The sequence below is a fragment of the Zonotrichia albicollis genome, chromosome 2 (assembly GCF_047830755.1).
Source record: "Zonotrichia albicollis isolate bZonAlb1 chromosome 2, bZonAlb1.hap1, whole genome shotgun sequence".
Lineage (NCBI taxonomy): Eukaryota > Metazoa > Chordata > Aves > Passeriformes > Passerellidae > Zonotrichia > Zonotrichia albicollis.
The window spans coordinates 22,502,173-22,514,806 of NC_133820.1; the positions used below are offsets into that span (position 1 = coordinate 22,502,173).

The window sequence follows — 12,634 nt, forward strand, 5'->3', positions numbered from 1 at the left end:
ATAAATGATTAAAAAAAAAGAGTAAATTTATACAGTAGTTTGAGAATTCTTAGCTGTAAAATAAATTCATTTATTATGATGGGTGATATTTGCAGTAGTCATAACCCAGTGCTCTGTATCAAGTCTTTATTGCGAAAGCTTTTTGTACAAACAGGTACATTTTCCTGATAGTGGAGCAAATATTGTCTATCTATTTGCTAAAAATGAGTAATGGAGCACAATTTTATCAATAGAACAATTTTATGATGCCAGCTGAATGATCAGGAAAGCGAGTATGGCTTTTCATTCTGTTTCTCAGGTATTGCTGCATTGATTCTTTCAGGCTTCACACCCTGCTTGTGGGAGTTCTCTCTCACAATTCACTTTGATGTATAAAGATGAAAAGCAAGAACATGACATAAATGTGTAGTTTGCTCACAGTTTATGCATATGAAAGATTCAGAGAAAAAGGAGCTTTACTAAGTCACAGAAGTCTCCAAAGTATGTATTTGTCTTTGTGGAAAGAGGTTATTGCTCACTAATGCATACAATCAGCCACATAAAGCCTAAATAGTGATAAGCCTTTTTTTAACTCTGTATTGTGGGTCAGAAATATACTTACCCTACATAAAACATCAGACAATGACTGAGAATCAGTATATTCCAAGAAACTCACTAAGTTTGTGAGTTTCTGTATCTGTATCAAAACAGACATATTCAAATACAGTCCATGTCCTCAATATGCTTGGTTATCAGTATATGTAGTAAAACTGCAAGCCCTGCCCCAACATAGAAAACATCCTAAATTCTTTGAGTCAGAATTAGAATTTTCCAACTTACTTTTTTTCCCTTATGAATTTTTTTTCTTCTTTTTTTCCTCTCACCAATCAGGCTGAATTCAGATCCTAGGAGGTAAAATAAAATGGTGTTTTTTAATTAAATACCAGTGTCTCATGAGTCTTTGGAAAGAAACTTTGACTTCCTGAGTTTATTGGAATGCATAAAAGTTATGGTCAAATATAACAAATGGATTTAAATCTACAGTCTCTGTCTTGCTCTTCACACAGTTCCGTAGAATTGGATAATGTGAAAATAGTCACTAGGAATCTGGAAATGCTGCAATTCTGTTTTAATCTGATATTTTTAACCACTAGTTGTCAACCAGTATTTTGATAAATAGTTTTCCACACAAATAATGAAAAACCTAAGTTTCTGAGTTCAGTAGCAGCTTTGTATCCTTGTCATGTGTAGTGACAAGGATCACTTTTAGTGATGCATCATTTTCCTGCTTTACACTCTCCAACTTTATCTTATTTCTTTAAACAATTAGGAAAATAATGACTTGCTGTACAGAAACTTTTTATATAGCAGCAGTTGCTTGTCTAGGAAAATATCACATTTTTGGCATTTGTTTTCCTTTTCATGTTCAGAAGCTGTTAACTCAATTGTCACTAATAAAGATTAATCTTTCCTTAGCAGTTAGCAGTTCATTCAGTAGCAGAAGGAGAAAGGTGAGGCTTATATAACTGCACATTCCAATTACCTGATGATGTAATTATATTAAAATGTTGCATTATAAACACCCTGTTAGTTTGTACAAGCATGTATTTGCATGCATCATTTGTCTGAACTGACAGCAATGTAATAGTGGAGGTGATTCACACAGTTAGAATACTTTCTGGAGAATTTTCAAGGATACAAACCCGTTACTCCAAGGAGTTGTGTAATTATGTGCTGCTTCTTTTTTGCTTTTTTTGTTCTAGTTGAAATACATCATGCGTCCTCATGAGGCCTGGTTTGTTAAGTAACCATATGAAGGAGATGAAAATTAATTTCACTTTCTGCTTTCATACTTCTAGTGATACAAACTCTCAGCTGTGTTAATTATAATTGTGGGTTGGTTTACATGACACCAAGGCCTGCTGGTGATAGATGGGGTACATCTGTCCCAAAGGGGGAAAAGGATCTTTGCACAGGAGTTATCAGTGTTTAATGAAGAGTAAACTGAATTTGGAGGGAGAAAGATACACAACCAGGTTCACTAGAGATAAGCCTGGGAACAGCATGCTTGGGGGATGGTGTGCTAGTGAGGTCCTTTGGTCTGACAGCTCAGTGGAGGTATATTGCAATAATTACCAATATAGGCGGATGGAACGTCCCTGGGCTCCTCTGGCCATTGCTGCTTGACCAAAGACAGCAGCTGTGGTATTTTCACCCCTGATACACCTTTGGCTGGCTGGATGCTGCAGCTGGGCTCTTGGAGACAAGTCCAGGAATGCAGGAGCTCAGGTTTACCTTTGGCAGAGAAGCTTTAAGGCGATGGTGAAGGAAAGGAGTCGGTTCTGCTGGAGGGTTTCGATCCAGAGCTTTATTCCTGGCCTGCAGGCCTCTGAACCCAGCAACATCTCCAAGAGAACTCTCTGACCATGTGGTTGCTGTGACTTTTAACCCTGGGAAGAGAGGGAGGGAAGGGGTAGAAACCTCACCAACCAAGTACACAGAAGGAGGTTTTAAGGGACAAATGTCACCTGAATGGCCCAACGTCCTCCCAGGGAAAGAGGGCATCTTTTGAATCTGCCTAATCACTCGATGCCCATCTGGAATGCCAGGATAGACAGACAGTACTCGGCAGGGGGCAAGGGAGGGGGAAGGAGAGGTCACTGACACACCTGGCAGGGAATTATCAGGGAGGTTATGAGGTAAATCCTGAAATCACAATGAAAGAGAGGTAAGGGCTGGAGATCCTTGTGGCTGCAAAGTCACAGGAGTTGTTGATGAGTCAGATACCGTGGAAGCACCTGAGAGTGGTCATACAGGAATTAGGAGTTCTCCCTGCAGAAAGGTGGAGTGATCTATAGCCCAACATCCACCTGCACCAGTGCACACAGCAGGAACAGACAACAGGAGGAACTGGAGCCCATTGGGCAGCTAGAAAACCAAGGCACAGTTGCCATCACAGATGGATGACCTGCATGCCTGGAGTGTGCAGTGGATGGCTATAAACTCCTTAGAAGAGAGGAAGGGAGGGAGGGAGGGAATTAGTTGAGTCACAATCCTTGGATCCCATGTCCCTTAGGGACATGGTTCAGTGGTGAAATTGGTGGTGTTACATTAACAGTTGGATTTGATTATTTTTGAGGTTTTCTCCAACCTTAAGAATTCTATGATTGCATTAAGTACTTTTCTGGTCTGTCTTTTTAGCAATAATTGTATGTGACACTTTATGCAGCTTATGTGATATTAGATAGAATTTTGGAGCTAGTGTGGATTTATCCTGTTACTTTATGAATGCAATCAGTTAATATTAGGCCTGTAGATGAATATAATCACAGAATTTTTTCACTGAAATCTGATGAAGAATACTGCATGTGACACCTAGGTAAACAGCACCTGGAAAATGCTTTTGTACTGTATATATACAGCTTAAAAAATGTTTCTGAAATAATCTATGATGACTGACAAATTATTGGTAGTATAGACCTGACTAAAAGTATGCCAGAATATGATGAATGAAGCAAGGTTAATACTTCAGCATGAAATAAATAGTAGATTTATTTTTATTGCCACCTTCATGCTCACTTAGCCTATAACCTAAGTAGTTTTCCATTACAGTCAGGAGTTTTGCTGTTCATAATATGAAAAATATGCAGTATGGGCAGTGCCTTTATTTTCTCATGGTGATTTTTGTATCCAAAAGCATCATCTAAGGGACATGAACAGCGAGCAAGGCACTCTTGTCTCTTCTGTTTCTATCAATTCTTCAAAGGTACTCACTTGTTTTTAGGGTGTCCAGGTAGCTTTTTTTACAGTAGTAAAAAGCTGAGGTAGATGAATATTTATGGCACTTCTCTATTATTTATTAGAATAAGTTCTTTGAGAGATAAAACATTGCTTCCAAATTTATTTCAAATATAATTTATATATTATTGTCCAACACGGTTCATTTTGTGAATGATATATGGATTAGATGATAAATCTCTGTAAAATAGAAAAGAGAATGTATCTGTAATATTCTTGCTCATTTCACTTGAATGTACTAAAAAATATTAATTAATTTTCAAGTACTTCCATTCTCTGTTCTGAAGCACTTTTTCATTCTCCATTCTGAAACACTTTTTCAGTCCCTTCTGCTTATAATTGTTTAAAACTTTTGTAAAATAACATATAATCTTCTTCCCTTACCTTTTTTTTTAAAAAGTTTAGTTCTCCATTTTTGCTTTTTGTACTAACTTGTGGCCAATTCTAAAATAGAATCTGTTCTACAGTACCTGGAATAGAACAGCAACTGTCAGTGCCATCTTATTCCACTGAGTAACAGAAGAGAAATTGAAAAATCTTGAGTTTTAAAACTAGTGCTCTTACAACCTAATCTGAGGAAAGGCTAGATAGCATCTCAGAGTGAATTTTTTCCTCAGAGTGGATTTTTAAAAAAAATTATTTTGAAAACACATGGTCACAAATTTTTCAGTATCACAATTAGCAGTCACAATGAAGGGGATTAATGTTCCTTTGTTGTCATCAGTATTTACTAGTGCTCTCTAATCTGTCATTTAGTTCTTCTATTCACTTTGTATTGTATTTACTTATAGCACATTTATTTGAAAAGTGAATAATCAGTAAAAACTAGGCAAAACCCCAGTGGTTGCCTTTAATATATTCTGATGATGGGTTTTAAAGGGTATCTGTGCCTTATGCAATTATGCCTCCTACCAGACTGTTCAATACACTTGGCTAAAGTGCACGTAATTTTTCATTTCTGAGACCAAATGTGTCTTTTCCCAAGGCAGACAAAAAGAAAAAATGATTGTATTGTGATTATTAACATGTTAATGTAAAAGGGATCAATTGTACAGTGAATAACTGAGGATAAGTATTAATTTTGGCTTAGAGCAGATATCTTCCTGAATATGTAAGAAGTCAGTGACCTACAAAGAATACAAATAAGGAATAAAATAAAAGAACAAAAAATTTCCAGAGAAAAGTTATGCTGGCTTTGTAAAAGGTTTTTAGCTAGGACTGAGAAAAATAGTTGTCTTCTAAGAAGTGCCTCCAAATTTCCCTTTTTAGGAGTATATAGCTGCTATGTCACAGGTTTTCTGGATGTGAATTTACACTTATTCACAATAGTAGCTGTTCTTTATATGCACTGTGCAGCAATTGTTTACTGTAGCAACTCCCACTATCTACTTTTGACAATGTTTGGCAAAAGTAACTTTTCTGTACCAAGTGTCCAATTTTATTTTCTGTCAGAAGTTTACACTTTATTTTTTCAACTGCTGACAAGAATTTGAATCTCTTCTGTCAGCACGAAGTTCCACATGTTCATTTTTCCTTGCATGCCACATTTTTCATTTGAACTATTTATTTTCATTGGATTCCATTTCATTTTGTAGCTTTTCTCTCTTGAGTGGATGTTTCCATTTTATTGATGTTCATCACATAAACCACCATTTATCCCCCTTATGAATCCAAAGACTATTTTTTTGGCTATTAGTTCAGAATTATTATGTCAGCCTGCTTTGCAGTGATTCCATGGGTTCCACCTGTTATCACTGATAACATTAGCAACTTTCTGGAAGGGGACATTTGTCCTTTGTTGTGGCAGTGCTGTATTAAATGGTTAGGAGATGGTAAACTGGTGTTCAGGATTTTCCATTTGGTTAAAATTCATGTTTGAGAATTCAGAAAATCCAGCCTTAAGTTATAGTTACTTGTCATAGTTTTACTGTGTTTCATTTCAGTTAATGTAACTATATTTGGGCTTAACTTCTCTGAAACTGTTATTAAATAATTTCATTTTCAGAGTTTGAATAATGTAATGAAAATATATAGCTACTTAATACTCATTCTAGGGCTTATAATTGCTATTTTTGTGTTGTCAGTTCTCTGATTTTATTTATATTTTTATGAGGGGAAGGTAATTTGATGTTATGATGCCTACTAATTACCCTAATATAGCATTATTGAGCTGTTTCTCATGAGATTGAGAGATTTTATTTAGAGCCTATGACACCGGAAATCAGATATAAGCTCATAAATTCTTTAAGTTTCTCTTTTATATTTATTGTATTTATATATACATTCTATTATGCTTCATATATATTCCCATGTGGGTTTAAGCTTATCCAGATAACCTGTTCACCTTGTGGGCTATATGGGGGTTTTTTTCAGATATGTGAATTTTCTTTAGGTGAGCTTAGCAGGATGTAAACACTGGTGCAAGCAGAGACAAGCTCTGCTGTTTTTATCCAGGTATCAGTTTAATGTACTGAGTAACCAGATTAGAGCAATGCAGTGCTGTCCTCTCTGCAGTGTTTTGTCTGCCTTAAAATTATTTAGAGCCCCCATAACGAGCTTTTTGTGTATCTGCCACCTGTTCTTACAGGAATTCTTACTGCTGTTGATGTAGAGTCGACTTCTGACACCTCCTTTTAAGTGTTAATGGTGTGTGAGCTGTTTGAGTTCCTGCTAAGAGCTAGCAGATTGCAGGTGCAATCTAGAAAGTTATGCAGCTGGTCAAATGCAGTTTTCCCATTTTCTTCACCTCCCTAGTAGTCCAAGAGCATCTGTGTTAGTACCTCCTCACACCACAGAGAAATGTCCAAGAGCTGTTTCTGAATTTGTTTTGCTGCAGGAGGTTTTGCCACTGAGCTCAGCTTGGTTGCAATTCCTTGCCTTCCCAGTTCTGCACAGATTGGGATAAGAGTGAAGCACTTCCAAAGGGCAGTTTAGTCCAGCTAAGCTGGGGCTGTTTGCCCCCTGGAGAAACATTCCTCTCCTCTGACTTAGAGAGAGCCTTGGAGAAGTAGCTAAATAACTCACTGACTACACTAGCTGCCTAAACTTGGTGTAAAATGTGTGTGTGTTCTCTGTCTCATGTGTAAATGTGGGTTTTTTTACTTCATTTGGTGAAGTGAAAGTCATTCTTTTATAGGTTAAAGAGTTTATAGTTCCACACAGATCCTACCACTCTGTATACTTCTAAATCATGCAATTGACCATGTGGCAACAGAAGAGAAACAAGAAACAAGATGCAAACTCAGACTGCTGAGATTGCTTTTCACCAAAATGATGACCATTAATTTAATCATAGATAGAAGATATGTGAAAATATGTCTAGAAAATTTCTTCTGCCAGATCACTCCAGGTTTTAAGCTGTGTCTTCTGCTGACCCTCCTGCCCACACAAATGTCTCATAAGTGTTGAGGCAGTGATATTAGTTTGGGTTTTTTTCTCTGACTCTCTGAGAAATGTTTATGCCTGATGTTGCTCTGGCTCATCTTGCCTCTGTTGTCACCAGGTGGGAAAGTATTAATGCTTTCTGTCCTTTATGTTTCTTTTCCATATAAAATGGGTTGAAGTGCCTGAAATAAGGGTAGTTTTTCACATTCACCCTTCTGTTGGGAATAACTCTTCTGAATCAGAATAGGGGTGGAAGAGGCTGTAGAAATGGCAGGAGAGAGCAAAAATTTAGCTGTCCATTTTTGCCTCAGTAAATTAGCAGCTTTCAACTGACCAGATTACACATCTAAAACAGAACACAGTATTTATGAACAATTATAATAGAGAAAATAATACATTGCTCATCATATTTTTTATTTAGGTTGTATTTAGTATTATGCACTAAGAGTTGTCAGAGTCATTGGTATGAGAGTGAAAATTACTGGACTCAAATTAGAATGAATATCTTCATCTCTGTACAGTCTGTGTAGTTGAAAAGATAATGCAAAACCAAAAGAGGCCATAGGCACCAAGAAGCATGCATATTAATCAGTTCTGAAGATGAACATTTTTATTTTATTACTTTGTGTAATTTTTTTCACATTAGAAATCTTCATAGCTCATAGCAGCTTGATTGAAAAAAAATGTGTCAGCCAAAGAGAACTTATATGAGGTTACAATGATAATTTGTTGTGAAATAAATGAATTAACCTTAAAAAGAGACTGTGTGACTTCTTTTTATTAATGTCACAATATTAATTTCTGGTATCTGAATCTGATATTACAGTTTTTGGGTGAACTTTGCCAATGGAGGAAATGTGAGCACCATCTAGTAACTAAGGAGATTAAAGATATATATTATATTCTCCCCAGAAATACCATATATTGTCTACTATATTAAACCTACCTAATTTCCACCTCAGTCTGCTAGACTGGACACAATTTTAATAACTTTTTTTTTTTTGCATCTACTTCATAGCTCAACAAAAAAGAACAGCAAGACACACTTTCTAGAGGACTAAGTACAAAACCCAGAAGACTGAGTCATTTAATTTCATTGTTGAACTTCAAAGGTCTTTTGCTGGGAAAAGCTTACAGTTGTCCTGCTATTTTTTGTACTGGTTATATCAAAGTGTATTTGCCTGATCTATAAATGAAGTGGCAAATCCTTTCTTTCCAGAACCTGGAAACCTGCTAGAAGCTGTGAGATCAAAGCTATGAAATAAACCTGTTCTCACTTATGTTACACCTATTACAGTCACAACAGTGCATTAGCCTGAACGGATCATCTCTTTTTCTTTTTAACTGTGATATTGTAATTCTATGCCTCATGAGTAAGAGTTGCAGTGCTGTTTAAATCCCAGCTTGTTGATTTGCATTAAAAAAAAAAAAAGTAGTCATTTTATTTTAACCTTTGATTTGTGAGACGTGGAATATACCACCAAAAATGTGATTTCTGCAAGGGGAGCTGTAAGTGACAGCTTGTTGTTTCATTATCTTGTGTTTCCTGTTGAGTGTTGAGCACACAGTTTTACCCCCAGGTGCTGTGGGGCTCACAGTGCCTCAGGTTAAACCAGCATTTACCAGTTTTAATCCACCTCTGTGATGGGGCAGGGAAGCAGAAATTCCATGTAGTGTCCTTGGAGCAAACTTGCAGCAGCATTTCCACAGTCACCAATTCCTTGCACTGAGCCTCATCCTGGGAGACTCAAGTGCTGTTAATAGCAAAAGGAATTTTACAGGTTGGCAACACTAATTGTGACTGACTCAGGACAGAAACTCTTCACCCAGTAGTTTGGGTGAGAAGGAGGAAAGGGAGAGGAACCTATGGGTATTTTATTTTATTTTATTTTATTTTATTTTTTGAGTCTACTTTACTAATTTAAATATTTTATGGGTTTATTTCTAAGATCTTTATCACACAAGGCTGGAGGTTGACATTTCCACATAATATGAGGGCAGATATTTAGAATATATGCTAATATAAATCAGATTTGCTTAAAATATTTCTTCTTCTCAGTTTCTATGCTCTTATGTAGTTTCTGCTTTTTCATTTTTGTGTAATTTTCAGTGTATGTTTCAATGCTAGGGAACAAATAGAGACAAGCTGGACCTGACAGAAATAGAAAAAAATTATTTTATGAGTTTAGTTAAGAAACTTTGTAGAAATCTGTCTTTATTAGCATGCTGTTTTGCTGATGATTTCTCTGTTTTCATTATGGCTTATAGCACTGTAAATTAATTTAACATGAAAGGATGAAAATATTGCTTTTAAATTTTTCTCATTAAATTATGAAAAAATATTACAATAAATAATAGAAAAGAATGCCTCTGGTAGAAGCTTCTGTTTACTCAATCATTGCTGTAGCAAGAGTGAATTATTGCAGAGCTAACTCAAAGGCAATATTTTTGCAGCTACATTACATAAAACAGATGATCTCAAAACTTCAAAAAACAGCACAGAAAAGAAAGCACAGTCTGGATCCTTTGAAAGTTAAACATCTATTTATATTTCTGTGAGGGGCTTGGGCAAGACAGTTGGCTGGAATTGAAGCCTCTCACATCTCAAGTGTTGTGGTAATGAAGTGAAAAGTTTCATTGATACCCTGCATGCACCAGCTCTAGGTGCTGAGTTTGAGGTCAGGATATTCCACATACATGGGTAATTGTAAGGTGTCTGGGAAGGTAAAAAATAATTCTGTAAGTTATGATAGGGATGGTGGTATTATCATCCACCTTACTAAAATATCTGCAATTTTGCATTACCTGGAAGATGCATCTTTTGGTTTGTTTTGGTCTTTGCATTGCATTTTCGTCTCCTTATGAACTGTACAGGATATTTTCTATACAGCTCTTTGTTGCCTGAGGTGCTAAAAACATTCCTTCTGCTTAGGTCTTTTTCTCCAAGGTATCTTACACATCTCTGTTCCATCCCTTTGAAATAATCCAATTTAGCTTCAAGCCTGGATTGCTGCAGATTTATTCCTCTGCAGCCTTTCTGTTTCCTGCTTACATTAATTTAAAGAGGTGTTATACCATTCAAGGTGTGCAGAAACCATGCTATGCCATATTTTACAGGCAGGAACTGAAATTACTGATGTGCTTTCTGTCTTATCCACTGAAAATAAAACTATGTAAGATATTTTAAACCATTGACAGACATATATCTTAGAAATTAACACAAATGCTCTTAATTGCTCTAATGGTAATAAGTCTTAGTCTATAACCCCCTCCTTTTTTTTTTCTTTTTTTTTTTTTAAGTAGTGATGAGCCACAGAAATACAATACAGAATACCATAATGCATTTGGGATTTTTCCCCTCATCTGAGATTTCTGATAATGATTCTGAAAGATGCCTTGCAAATGCTGATTTACAACTGAGAAGCAGAAGAGCCAAGAAATTGTTATTTTCCAGGGGATTTCTTGGTGATTTAGTAATCTTGTGATTTCCTAATTTTCCTCTGCAAGACAGGTAGAAATATTACCCTTTTTTTGTTCTTTTTGTTGCTAGATATATAAAACAAGTTTTATTTATGAAGCATTTGTGAATGTCACCTAGAAAACACCTAGAATATCACCTGTATTAAGCATGTTGTTATATTAGGTTATAATTCTCCGTGCTATGGACTAACGAAATAAGAAACTTCTTTTGAAATTATTTAGAAATTTAGTGTGCTAGAGATATATGCATGAAAAACTTGTTAAATATGCACATGGTTATACATATGATTTTTTGTGTGTTTAGCTCCAGAATACAGTATTTGCATTTGGCTGTCAGTCTCCAAAATGTGTTCTAGGTTTCACTTCTAGGATAGTGTTTATAATACAGTGCTGACACTGAGCAAGCTGATCTCAAGAATAGAGCTATTAAAAGATAAAACATCTTTTCTTCTGGAATGTTGTTGATGATATTTAGAGTAATGAAGATAGAATGTTTGCAAGTTTTTCAAAGTGTTGGGCTCAGTTGTGCCTTCCTCCAGGCCTTCAGGAGTTACTGCTCTGCAGCAGGCAATGCTGAGAAAATAAACTCTGCCACAGATGCTACTGGGAAATCTTGGATGCTTTCCAGAATTTTCAGTCACAGCATTCCCATGCCACTTGCTTCCCACTGTTTTATAGAAGGTGATGGTGTACACTTGGTTTGGGTTATTCCCAGTCCTTTTAGGTTTGGGTGTTTCAGTAAATGAGGGAAGTAGAAGAGAGAAATTGGTATTTTCCCAAAAGATTGCTCTTGTTGCTGACTCACACCTGGACAACCAAACAAAATATCTGTTTACATTTGGCTGTCTTCAGGGTCATACTTTCTGAAAACAAATGTCTGAAATTGTGTTATTTGTAGGAAATCTTACTTTAGGAGCTACACATCCACTTGGGCAGAAAAGAAGCAATGCTATATGGCTTCTGTAACAAACTAAGTGATGCTGCTCTTGTTAGGGATAATAAATGGTGTTAATAAACAGTTTCAGCATGTTCTACAGAGTGAATTTATTTGCTAAAATTATTTTGTAATTTAAATAAATTATTTTGAGTCTATCATAATTGTCTCATGGAATATTAATGAATGGAGAGAGAATAAATTTAAACAATTCCCTATTCATCTCCCTTTTCAGGCACAGAAAAATACTGTTCTATTTTAAGTTATTTTGTGCTACACTTCTGACACCTATTTTGAGTTGAAACAACTGCAAAAGTCACATTCTTTCTTATTATTATTTTTGTCTTTGTTCCTTAAATTTTACCTTAGCACTTGCACTATTGAAAGAAAAAATTGTAGAAACAAATCTTGTTTAGTGTTTTGCTGATGTTGGTGTAGATATTGTCAGAGTAAATTAGTCCTGCAAATGCAAAAAAATGCATGCATAGGCATATGGTTGTTATAAATTGATATGAGTAGCTGATATTACTCTTTATTTTTGGGATACTTGTTTAGCTGCTGTATGGGCTTTCCCATCTGGGGGTGGGTGGAGAGAATAGCAGTGATATTTATGTTTGCAGAGCAAACAGATGCAGCAGTGCTGGAGAAAGAAAGTAAAGTATATGTAGATATGAGACTCTAGGGACATGAAAGTGTCCTTTCAAATTAAAAATTCATTATTTTTTTAAGTTGGTTTATTTGATGCTCCAGCCTGTGAGTTCATAAAGCACCCAGGCCAGATTTGGTTTGGGTAGGTATAACCAAAGATACACTTGTTCATTTGTGGGGTTTGCTTTTCCCTCATCTGTACTTTGGAAAATTCTGTTGTTATGAAATGCTTAACTTTTAATGCTCTGTGAAGCAGCCATACTTCTCTTTTCCTTTATATGTGCTTCAGTATTTTTGAAGAAAACCGGGGACTGGGGTTCCCTGGGCTTAAATTAAAAGCATGGCTTGTACTAAATAAATTTGGCAGTTCTGAAATTGGATTTTTTAAAATTCCTTTTGCATTACATTCCC

The 12,634-nt window shown here is 35.9% G+C and overlaps 1 protein-coding gene across 15 annotated transcripts in view; it reads left to right on the top strand.

The window, feature by feature from the left end:
* Positions 1-12,634, top strand: part of DMD (dystrophin) — a 1,146,493-nt gene that overhangs the window by 909,129 nt on the left and 224,730 nt on the right. The gene's annotated exons all lie outside the window — the stretch shown is intronic.